Source organism: Schistocerca gregaria, chromosome X, assembly GCF_023897955.1.
Source record: "Schistocerca gregaria isolate iqSchGreg1 chromosome X, iqSchGreg1.2, whole genome shotgun sequence".
Taxonomy (NCBI): Eukaryota; Metazoa; Arthropoda; class Insecta; order Orthoptera; family Acrididae; genus Schistocerca; species Schistocerca gregaria.
Window position 1 is genome coordinate 618215325 of NC_064931.1, and position 12884 is coordinate 618228208.

Genomic DNA, 12884 nt, shown 5'->3' on the forward strand with positions numbered 1-12884 from the left:
CGTAATAGGACCAATGTTGTTCTCTATATACATGAATGACTTGGCGGACAGGGTGAGCAGCAATCTGCCGTTGTTTGCTGATGATGCTGTGGTGTAAGGTAAGATGTGGAAGTTGAGTGACGTAGGAAGATACAAGACAGCTTAGACAAAATTTCTAACTGGTAAGATGAATGGCAGTTAGCTCTAAATTTGGAAAAAAAATGTAAGTTAATGCCGATGAGTAGGACGATAAAACCTGTAATGTTCGGTTACAGTATTACTCGTGTCCTATTTGACATAGGCAAGTCATTTAAACATCTGGATGTAGAGCCTAACGTTGCAAAGCGGAATGAAATGGAGTGAGCATGTGATGACTGTATTACGGAAGGTGAATGGTCGACTTCAGTTTACTGGGAGAATTTTAGGGAAGACTGGTTCACCTGCAAAGGAGATAGCAGGCTGCTCGAGTGTTTAGGCTACATACCAGGTCGAACTGAAGGAAGACATCGTAGCTATTCAAAGGCGGTCTTCTAGATTTGTTACCGGTAGTTCCCAACAACACGCAAGTGTTACGGAGACGGTTGGGGAACATGGGAATCCCTGGAGGGGAGGCGACTTCTTTTCGAGAAACATTGTTGAGAAAATTCAGAGAACCGGCATTTGAAGCTGACTGCCGAACGATGCTACTGCCACCAACAGCGCTGCAGTCATGGACTGTGCAGCTGGTCCCGGCGGAGGTTCGAGTCCTCCCTCGGGCATGGGTGTGTGTGTTTGTCCTTAGGATCATTTAGGTTAAGTAGTGTGTAAGCTTAGGGACTTATGACCTTAGCAGTTAAGTCGCGTAAGATTTCACACACATTTGAACATTTTTTTTTTTTTTTTTTTTTTTTTTTTTGCCACCAACATACACTGCGCTTAAGGACCACAAACATAAGATTCGGGATAGAACGGCTCATACAGGGGCATATAAATAGTTGCTTTTCCCTCGCTCTATTTGCGAGTAGAACAGTAAAGGAAATGAGTAATAGTGGTACAGGGTACCCTCCACCACGCACCGTACGGTGGCTTGCGGAGTATCTGGGCAAATGTAGATGAAATCGTTATAAAATAATAGCATAACTTGGTGTTGATGATGATCTTTGATGTGGGGCGGTCAGAATCATGGTCATAGATTCCCTGCTGAAGAGTCAACATGCCATTTGCCATTCTCGTGGGGGGGGGGGTGAGTTTGAAGGTTGAGGGGGGGGGGGGGGGCAGGGAGGGATAGGCTGAACGAAGGCTCCCTCCACAGGCAGAATAGTTTATAACGCATTAAAATTCCCTTCCCCTCCTCAGCACTTAAGGGATGTGGGCCGACAGTTCACAAAAGTTGAAAACCCGTGTAGCACTGGTGTCAGTGTCAGCGAGGGTGGTGGAGAGATCTCCAGCCAGACTGAGGGCTGCCCTGAAGGTAGTGTATAAACCACACATAGACAAGATATGCTGAAACGAAAGTGACACACCATAAATTTCACAGAGTGGTTGATCGTCCTGCTGGAGGAGGAAACCGTGCCTTAAACGGTTCTGTTCTATACGTCATCTTGTGAGCAGCAGTTCCTTCCATCGGTGTGGTTGTGTGGTTGGAGGTGTTGGTGGTAAGTCCGCCATGCCTGTGTGGGCGATTTAAGTGACCGCAGTTTGTTGTCCGCCACTTCCAACCATTCGGTTTGCCAATGACGCAAGATTCTTCTGTCAGATAATGAAATGATGGCGTGTAGTCGGACAACACATCGACGTACACCATCCTGGCATGCTCCTTTGGCTGCTTTGTCAGCTATGGCGTTTCCTGTATAGCGATATGTGCACCACCTTACCTCGCGTTGCAGCCGCTGTAAGGTGTCATGAATGCGCTGAATCAACTGGTCTATGGGGTATAAGTGCTGGAATGCTCGTAGAGCACTGAGCGAGGCTGGACAGACGAGAAAACTTGTATTGTAATGCATCTGAATTTTCTCCAGTGCCATCATAATACCATATAACTCCACATTATTGTTTTTATGGTTCAAATGGCTCTGAGCATATCTGAGGTCATCAGTCCCCTAGAACCTAGAACTACTTAAACCTAACTAACCTAAGGACATCACACACATTCATGCCCGAGGCAGGATTGGAACCTGCGACCGTAGCAGTCGCGCGGTTCCGGACTGAAGCGCCTAGAACCGCCCGGCCACCACGGCCGGGTATTGTTTTTCAATTGTACGGAAGGAGCAGTTGGAAAACCCTGCCAGGGAAAACAGCTTAACAACCGAGTGCATCCCCTTGTTAGTGTGTAGGCTTTTCCGCGTTTGGGAGTGGAGTGCTGGGGTAATTAACTGGCGAGACTGAGATGTATACCATTTATTAACAAAAACATCGTTTACACGGAGGTAGTACTACAGGGCTGCCGGCCTAGCAGTTGCAGTTGCAGCTCAGAGGCACATGCTGGGCACCGTGGTTTCTCCAGCCATTAGCACCGATCTTAACCTGTAGCTAAGACAGGTATAAGCCGAATTATTTGGTTTGTGTTGCTTGGGCAGCAACGAGCTAAAGTGCAATGCTCCCAGAGCCTCTAACCGTAATGAAAGAAAAAAATTTAAAACATCTATCCTGACACACTAATTGAAATTACTACCTTTAAAATATTTCCATTCATTAATAAATTTTACTCGATAAAACATTAATGAAACTGATCAGAAGTAAAATCTGAGTTTAATTACTTTGGCCCAGGGACAAGGATCACTTACAATACGCATAAACCAAATACAGCGGACGTACACATACAGTGGACATCACCCTCTAGAAACCACACACGTAGAACGCAATTACTAATGTCCACTGCACCGGGTATCATGCAACATTGCGCTTTAACTAGTTACTGCCTAAGCACCACAACCCAAACCAATCGCGCAGAGGTATTTGATGGCTGAGCGCAGCTTAAGACAAAGTTATGCTACAGAATTCTTGATTAAACGCCTTACTTCTGATTTAAGTTTTCTTAAACTAAAAAAGTAAACACAGTAACTTAAATTACCGTTGTGCACCACTTCTAAGATTAAAGAGGTGGTCCTTCGAGACACTTGCGATTCTAAATCCATTTTTACACTTTATTTTCTTAAGAGTTTGAGTACGCACTGACCAGCAGCGAAACAGCACGCTGGGATACCGCGCCTTAACGCCTCGGTTTTATTTAGAATCATGAGGGACATCACTATCACACCTTCAGTGTTTAATCCCTATAATCCTTGAGGTATATAGCACCTTAACTAGTGTTATGATTACACGAAAAACTTTCACTGCATCGCTGACGTGGGGCCAGACGCAAACGCTTCGTTAATTTAGCAAAACTGGATAGTCCTTTGTACAGACAACACACATTGGGAAGACGTGTGTAACCACATTTTCATGAAGGAATGTATAACAACACTGCCGGTCCTTACCGCAGTGAGCAAACGAATGAACAAGCCACAACATTCTGTAACTTCGGCAAACTAGACAAGTAGCAGCAAGTGACACGACAACGACGCAACAGCTAAAAGGGCCACACTTCTCGATACCACTTCGCATCAGTCTCAAACAACACTAAACTTTTCCGCGCCGATCGGTGCTGCACAAAACCAGTAGCACTCAGCAGTATTTGTTAAGTAGTGTCGACTGACCAGCAGTGTTGGTAATACAGTCAGACCGCTTTGCTTTGCCGATCTCAATTCGACATAAAAAATGAACACTTCAGTAACGGATCACAATGTAATAAATGCATCTGTATGCATCACCCAATATAACCATACCAAGAGTGCGTGGAGAAGTCCGACCGACTACTCTAATGACTTTAAGAACTGTCACCTAGAATCAAATCACCAGTCAACTACAACATTAAACCGGTAGGTCGGTATATCTGGGGATGAAAGGTAGGAACTTCACAACTGGATACAAAAAACATATAGGAAGTTGGAAATATGAAAATAGCCATTCCACATTCACCGAACACCTGATAAAACATGAACCATCCAGCATGGAACAAGACGTGACAGTTATTAGAATAAATAATCATAACAAAATGCTCCTGACATTGCAAGATTTACACTCCTGGAAATGGAAAAAAGAACACATTGACACCGGTGTGTCAGACCCACCATACTTGCTCCGGACACTGCGAGAGGGCTGTACAAGCAATGATCACACGCACGGCACAGCGGACACACCAGGAACCGCGGTGTTGGCCGTCGAATGGCGCTAGCTGCGCAGCATTTGTGCACCGCCGCCGTCAGTGTCAGCCAGTTTGCCGTGGCACACGGAGCTCCATCGCAGTCCTTAACACTGGTAGCATGCCGCGACAGCGTGGACGTGAACCGTATGTGCAGTTGACGGACTTTAAGCGAGGGCGTATAGTGGGCATGCGTGAGGCCGGGTGGACGTACCGCCGAATTGCTCAACACGTGGGACGTGAGGTCTCCACAGTACATCGATGTTGACGCCAGTGGTCGGCGGAAGGTGCACGTGCCCGTCGACCTGGGACCGGACCGCAGCGACGCACGGATGCACGCCAAGACCGTAGGATCCTACGCAGTGCCGTAGGGGACCGCACCGCCACTTCCCAGCAAATTAGGGACACTGTTGCTCCTGGGGTATCGGCGACGACCATTCGCAACCGTCTCCATGAAGCTGGTCTACGGTCCCGCACACCGTTAGGCCGTCTTCCGCTCACGACCCAACATCGTGCAGCCCGCCTCCAGTGGTGTCGCGACAGGCGTGAATGGAGGGACGAATGGAGACGTGTCGTCTTCAGCGATGAGAGTCGCTTCTGCCTTGGTGCCAATGATGGTCGTATGCGTGTTTGGCGCCGTGCAGGTGAGGGCCACAATCAGGACTGCATACGACCGAGGCATACAGGGCCAACACCCGGCATCATGGTGTGGGGAGCGTTCTCCTACACTGGCCGTACACCTCTGGTGATCGTCGAGGGGACACTGAATAGTGCACGGTACATCCAAACCGTCATCGAACCCATCGTTCTACCATTCCTAGACCGGCAAGGGAACTTGCTGTTCCAACAGGACAATGCACGTCCGCATGTATCCCGTGCCACCCAACGTGCTCTAGAAGGTGTAAGTCAACTACCCTGGCCATCAAGATCTCCGGATCTGTCCCCCATTGAGCATGTTTGGGACTGGATGAAGCGTCGTCTCACGCGGTCTCCACGTCCAGCACGAACGCTGGTCCAACTGAGGCGCCAGGTGGAAATGGCATGGCAAGCCGTTCCACAGGACTACATCCAGCATCTCTACGATCGTCTCCATGGGAGAATAGCAGCCTGCATTGCTGCGAAAGGTGGATATACACTGTACTAGTGCCGACATTGTGCATGCTCTGTTGCCTGTGTCTATGTGCCTGTGGTTCTGTCAGTGTGATCATGTGATGTATCTGACCCCAGGAATGTGTCAATAAAGTTTCCCCTTCCTGGGACAATGAATTCACGGTGTTCTTATTTCAATTTCCTGGAGTGTGTATACAAAGAGCCCTTGCAAAGAAAAAGAAGGTACTTAATGACCAAATTTATCTAAGCCATAACTCTCTGATCATGTTAGCCATTAAAACAATAACAGCCGGCTGGAGTGGCCGAGCAGTTCTAGGAGCTGCAGTCTGGAACCGCGCGATCGCTACGGTCGCAGGTTCGAATCCTGCCTCGGGCATTGATGTGTGTGATGTCCTTATGTTAGTTAGGTTTAAGTAGTTATAAGTCTAGGGGAGTGATGACCTCAGATGTTAAGTCCCATAGTGCTCAGAGCCATTTGAACCATTTTGAGCCAGCTTCCTGGGATCATAATTCTGCCTATGCGTGCTTGGCGTGCAGCGCTGGTGACCAGTGACGGGAATGGTTCACGTTTCCATCTAACGGCAGGAGCTGTCCGAATGGAGAGGTCTGTTGGGGTGCAGGAATTTAGCTGACTTAATCGTGGCATCATCTAGACGGTTGAATAGCGAACTAATAGTTAGAATGTGTTGGATACCTTTCGTGACCGTGTGGAAATTTAGAAGATTCAATATGGACATGTGTTTGCGCTGGACCATTATTCCCTCCCATATGAATTGTCCGACTGAGTGCTTTTTTCACGTTTCCCCGTCTTTATTTGGTTGAGAGAACATCGATTGTGGCCTGTGCATCTAGCAGGTAAAAGACAGGTGGAAGACTCGTTTGCTAGTTCTCTAGAAGTGAGAAACGCCATAGTTGACTTTGTAAATTACAGGGATGATTCGGAATCCGTTACATCACCGACACCGGTATTCGCGAGTGTAAATATCAGTTTCCTCTATTTATTTCGAGGTTTCACGTAAATGCCTTCACTGAAGGGATAAGTTTCTAATTACTTAGTCATTTACAGCACGCTCCATCTCACTAAATGTTCAGATTTCCAGAGAAATAATTTCCAGTCTATATCTTTCGAATTATACTGTGCAAGCGATATTACTGTCTGGTTGATATCGAGAAGTATCGCGCAAATGGCGTGATATTCTGGAAAACCATGCGAAATTACATATGTTCTTGTAATCCTACAGTCTGGAGATGGGTGTAGAAAAGCAAGCAAGCAAGCAGGTCTGGACCAGAAACAGTAACGCGTTTGTGCCGAGGGGAGCAGACCCCAAATTTGTAGAGCAGTTCAGAGAGTGGATTCAGTCCACTGAGGGCGTTCTTGTCAAGCATCAGGGGTGGATGACCACCCGACCTCGCGGGAAATATCTAGTGCAGTTAGGAGTGTATCTACGGTGCGTGTGCTTATGCTGTCTGTCTTCGTGGTATATAGCTACACGAATGATGTAAAAGGGGCTATTTTGTATGGTGCAGGATTGACACGGTATGCAGTGATATATTGTCGGGTTGTGGGTCGGTATCACGCTCTAATATTTAAGCTTCCGCCCTCAGTGGCAGAGCAGTGCAATTGAGTAAGAGTCTTTCCATATTTTACGACCTATAGCTCACTTTGCAGGGTTTAAATGCCGGTGCAATATGGCAATCTGTACAAAATAGCTTTTTGGCGCTGGAAGTCTCGTCTGCAGAAAGAGAAACAGGTGGATAGTGCTTCCACACCGGCGGCATCAGTAATTTAGCGGGTAAATTCAGTAGGAGCCAATCATAATGCTCAATTCATTCACAAGACATCCTTTGTGGTGGGACATAGGAGTTTCTATATAGCGGTGAGAGTGTTTGCGAATGTTGAAGGCATGACTTAACGATTTCCATGAAGTGTAACACGTGATGGAAGGGGTGTCACGTTAGGACCATCAGAAGGAATGCATTAGGCGTTATTATGCGCTATTTTTAGTGAACAGGTTCTGTTAGGACAGGGGTTTGCGATGCAGACGAGCTGTGAGAGAGAACACGAAAGCTCCTACAAAAGCGACCGTTAACTGTCTCTGGGACACTGTACAATTTCCGAGAGGCCACGATGGCTCTTATTCTACATAGCCATGTGATATCTGTATAACACTGAGAATCTTTTAGATGCGCTTGCGATAATGTGTATCTACACAAGCATTTTGCAGCGATATGTCAGCCATGCTTGGCTGGTAAACGCATGCACGGCTGGACACATCTCTCATGTCCCATTAGAATCACTAGGAACAATGCAGCCTATGATATTCTGGGAAGCAATGGAATGGGATTCTGTAGCATCTGCGAGGTTGAGTTGCTTGGCAATTAGGTGTTCACTGGACCGCAGGTAGAGAGAGGGATGACGCCAGCATTGGTGCCTAGGTGCACCATCGGCGGCCGATGGTGCAACCCGGCTCCTTGTGGTGTGTGCAGAGACGACGGCGCCGGAGTCGGGTTTCGGGTGGCGGGATGTGTATTTTATTAGTGATCTTTTGTTTAAACTATATTCCATCGGTTTCACGGACCAGTAGGATGCTGCGAATTTAAAAAAAAAAACTACCCCATAAATGTAAAGGATATCGATTTAATTAATTTGCATAAATTTTTTATATCAACATGGTGTTAGCAGTATGATACTTAAGGGGACGGCGTACGTGAGTGGGTGACATGGAGCAGAACAGCATTTTAAGTGAAGAACACTAGGTTAATTTGCATAATTCTTATGTAAAACGCAGTAAAATAGTTTAAGGGGTTGGTGACAAAGAAGAATGAGCCAGAAATGGCGTTCAGAAGCGTGAGAAATTCGAAAAATGTACCAGAAAATGGTGGGAGGACGTAAGCAATTACTTCTTACAAGACCTACATGTTTCCAAACAGCAGACAATTATACGCAAGAGAAATTCAACCCCCACAAACAGAACTTTTTATAAATAAACAATATACCCTTGAATTTCCTGTTATGAGATCCTTCCTCTCCACCAAATAGCCACCAATTTCCATGTATTCCATACACTGCCTTGAATCCCCTAAACTGTTTAAATAAAAAATATTCCACACATTGTCTAAATTGTTTAAGCAATATTCCACATGCTGCAACCGAATTCCCTCGAAATGACCAATCAACTGAGTCTTTTTTCTGACAATTTCCAGAGGGGATGGGTGGGAGGGAAGGGAGTTTACCCGGGGGGCGGGAGAGGTTATTTAATTGATCAATTTAATTATGTAGTCAATCAAATTGATAAGTTTGAGAGGGGCTATTGAATAACTCAGACGTGAAAGTGTACCTGTAGCAGCGAGGGGCGCTTTCCCGGGAGGGGGGAGGATGAGGGAACAATGGGTTAAGAGCCTGTCAGTCAGAAGGAGAGATCCTTTTAGCAGAACAATAGGTTAAGTACCTGTCTATCCCTGGCCGGGGTGGCCGAGCGGTTCTAGGCGCTACAGTCTGGAACTACGCGACCGCTACGGTCGCAGTTTCGAATCCTGCCTCGGGCATGGGTGTGTGTGATGTCCTTAGGTTAGCTAGGTTTAAGTAGTTCTAAGATCAAGGGGACTGATGACCTCAGAAGCTAAGTCCCATAGTGCTCAGAGCCATTTGAACCATTTTTTAACCTGTCAATCAAAGGAGAACAATAGGTTTGCTCCTGAGTGCATACCTGCCCTTGACGTAGGCAACCCGTACTACCAAAATGCACCCCTATGAAGGTTGTTCCACTACTCCTGTTAGCTCCGCATGCCTCTCCGATAAAGCATTTGGAAATACTCACTGACTGGAAGCAGGTTTTTCTGGTGGGGAAACCAGGTTAATTTCGTATATTAAGATGGTATCTGTTCTTTCGGACATGTCCGAAAGAACAGATAACATCGGTGACCATGCAGTTCTCTTAGAATGAACTGATAATTAAATCAAGACCCTAAGCTGTCGACAGGCGTTGATATACATCAACGGGGACAGTTGAAAGTGTGTGCCCCGACCAGGACTCGAACCCGGGATCTCCTGCTTACATGGCAGACGCTCTATCCATCTGAGCCACCGAGGGCACACAGGATAGTGCGACTGCAGGGATTTATCCCTTTCACGCTCCCTGTGAGACCCACATTCGCAACTTAATGTCCACACACTACATTCCTATGGCACCTGCCCATTACTTCATTACTCGCGGCACAGAAGAAGAAGGTCAATGGCCAGTTAGTCTTAACTATATGAAGATGGTATCTGTTCTTCGTACTGTCTGCCTTTCCAATGGGTGAAGGCTATCCCCTCCAAAAATGCAGCATTCTTAAGCTCTACAGACTAACTAATATATTATAACAATATGTAACAAAAGAAATGTTACAAGTCTCCGTTCACCCTCAAATCATTCACAATAATCACATATAAAGGTTGTTCATAAATAAATAAGCTAGCATTTTGAGCTAGTGTGCTCATGTCAAATCATAACGAACTGTCGTTAAATATTGTTTAAACAACGTTTTATACCTTCTTCACAGAAGTGTCATTATGTTTTCTTTTCAGTTGTGGTGTCCACCAACACATGCGACTGACCACTTTTAAATTAACATAGTTTTTCAGTAGCACTTGCAGTCAGCAGAAAATGGCTCGCAAAAGAACTACACAGGAATAACAAAAATGGGGCATTTATGCAATATTTATTTGCTTTGTGGTTATGGTGGATCTTCTGACAAACATTTGCATAATGAAAAGATACAACAAATGTAATAAATCAAGAAATAAAGTAGATACATATACGTAGCGATGACAGCTACAGTGCAAAGCTATCATCTGTGAAATTGTATGTTGAAATCGCATGAAGGCTTTAAAAGGTGTTAATTTAGAGGTTCATTATGAAAGAATTCAGTCACTATAGCGTATTAAGTTTTGTTATTTCAACGGTGTTGAAACTATTGTTGTGTCTTTGGATCCACCACATTTTTCTGGTATCGTCGGTGTATTTAGATTTGCATTGCTATTTGACTGTAAATTATGATAGACTCTCAAGGAGTTGTAAGAAGCCAATTTCACCTTGTCTGACGCTCCGCCGTTTTTGGTGCATCTCCTGCACATAGGCTATCTGAGTTGCAGCCGTCCAAATTCCCAGTTTTAGGATTTACCGACTTCCGCTGACATTATAAGCGCTCTCGGCCCTGGGGCTGCGCAGCTTTCAGCCGTACAACTATCTCGTCTCATCTCACATTAATTCTAGGCGGTTGATTAGCTAGCCTACATACGCATAACGTTACACACATTCAAAAACGTCAGGAATTAGCATGTTTCATCAAAATATAAGAGTTATTAGAGATAAAGTGAGTTAACTGCTTCTAGATGTTGACTCTCACATTACTGGCACGCCAGGGCAACACTTAAACAATGTCGTGGTTTGGAGGCTTCCTATTCCAGAACAGAGATTAGCTGACTATTTTTTGTCAGGATTTTTATTCATTCGTTATAAATAGAGTGGTATTCAGTTGGTAAATCGGTAAATAGACTTTCAGGCCATTACGCCCAAATTGTGCTCAAACAAGTGTCAAAACTAAGGACAGACTATTTACAAAAGTTAATCCAATGACAACAGTCTTTTTTTAAACCTCATTAAAGAGGAAGAGCTTCAGGATGTTTGTAGTGCTGATATCATAGACAGTAAATATAATGCTTTCTCCAGAATATTTCCAGCGCTCTTTGAAAGTTGCTTTCCGTTACAACATTGGAAACAGGCTACTAGAAGTTAAAGGCATACTAGGTGGTTAACTAATGGGTTAACGACGTCTTATAGAAAAAAGTGGAAATTATATCAAAACATTAGAAGCACTCACAATCGAGCTGCAGTAATCCATCAAAAGCAATACAGAAAGCTACTTAAAATATCATTAGTAAGGCAAAGAGCATCCACTACGCAAATATAATGCGTAATTCTCAGGATAAAATTCAAATCGTACGGTCAGTTTTGAAGGAAATGTCTGGCAATCAGCACAAGGTCAGCGAGATAATGTCAGTACGTAGTAAAATTGTATTTATTACTGATAGTTCAGATATATGTACAGTGTTTAACTATCGCTGGTGAATTAAAAACAATTACTTTCTACAGGGAACAATTTAGCTTTTAGAAAATGGCTTTCCGAGACTGGTATCTGAAATCTGGGGTAAATGGAAATTCTGTGTGGCTAGGGCCTTCCGTCGGGTAGACCGTTTGCCTAGTGCAAGTCTTTCGAGTTGACGTCACTTCGGCGACTTGCGTGTCGATGGGGATGAACTGATGATGGTAAGGACAACACAACACCCAGACTCTGAGGGGAGAAAATCGCTGACCCCGGGCCGTTATGTGTGACATTCCGCCGCTCTGACCACTTAACTACCAGAGGCGGACTGAAATATGGGGTGATAAATTATAAGTTCCGGTCTCAAAGTGCTGTTAGAGAGAATCGCTGCACAGAATGTCTAATTTGTACGGAATGTTATCGACGAAGGAGGAAATGCTATGTAAACAAAAATATTTAACGACAATTTTCCCGCTAGATAGTGCTGTACGTGTCATAAAGTAAATGGCTTCAGCTACAAATGACAGATGAATTGCAATACGATGACTATGGTCTGAGTTGCACATTAAATCAACCGAACTGTGCCGTGTGCATGACTCCATAAGTTTGGCGTTCAGCAGTTGTGGCACTGTTAGTTAGGTAATCTCATCCACCTCCGCAAGGTCGTACCACATCGGATGGGAAAAAACTGATATTTAATTCCCCTGAGGCCAAAAAGCTGAATAAAAAGCAACAATGAAATAGGTTATTAACTGTCGTGAGACTGGCACAAGACACGTTTTTCGGTTCTGTTCATAGTTCAAAAGTAGATTGCAAGGTCATTCTCCATAGAAATGAGAACGGCTTTGAGTAACATTTGATTGAGGCACAACTAAGTGGGCCGTGCAGTTTGTTATGGCAGTCACCCTTGTTTCTGTGAAAATACCTTCACAACAGTGAGGGAGCCTGTAATTTTCAATCATACAAACTTACAACACAGGAAACAGAACGACGCAACAAACCTCAGATGCAGCAAACACGACACAAAATATTGCGTTCCTGAATGCAAGCTTTAGGGCGAATAGCAAAATGCCCCATTGTGGCTTATAACATAACAGCAAGTATTGGGAGTGAATGGTACAAGTTTCTTTCCAAACAAGATTCACAGCGCTTACCGCCGACATTTGCAGTATTGTGCATTATTTTCAGTGCAATACAAATACAAAGCAAATTGTGACAACAAACCAAACGAAAAGGAGCTGCCGGAGACAATGGGTACCTTACATAAAAATACTCTGACGGTATCCCTGAACAACCCCTGAAAGTTTGTACGTGGTATTCTGGTTGATACTACATATACTGAGGCGACATTGGATAGTGATATGCACATATACAGATGGCGTTAGTATCGCTCACATAAGTTATGTGTAAAAGACGAGGGCACTGGCGGAAGCTGTTATTTGTACTCAGATCATTCGTGTGAAAAGGTTTCCGATGTGATTACGGCCGCGCG

At 44.8% G+C, this 12884-nt stretch overlaps 1 non-coding gene across 1 annotated transcript; it reads right to left on the bottom strand.

Moving 5' to 3' along the window:
- Positions 1 to 9325: 9325 nt before the first annotated feature.
- Trnat-ugu (transfer RNA threonine (anticodon UGU)) lies at positions 9326 to 9400 on the bottom strand. Its single transcript has one exon. It is a non-coding gene; the product is annotated as a tRNA-Thr (tRNA).
- Positions 9401 to 12884: the final 3484 nt, after the last annotated feature.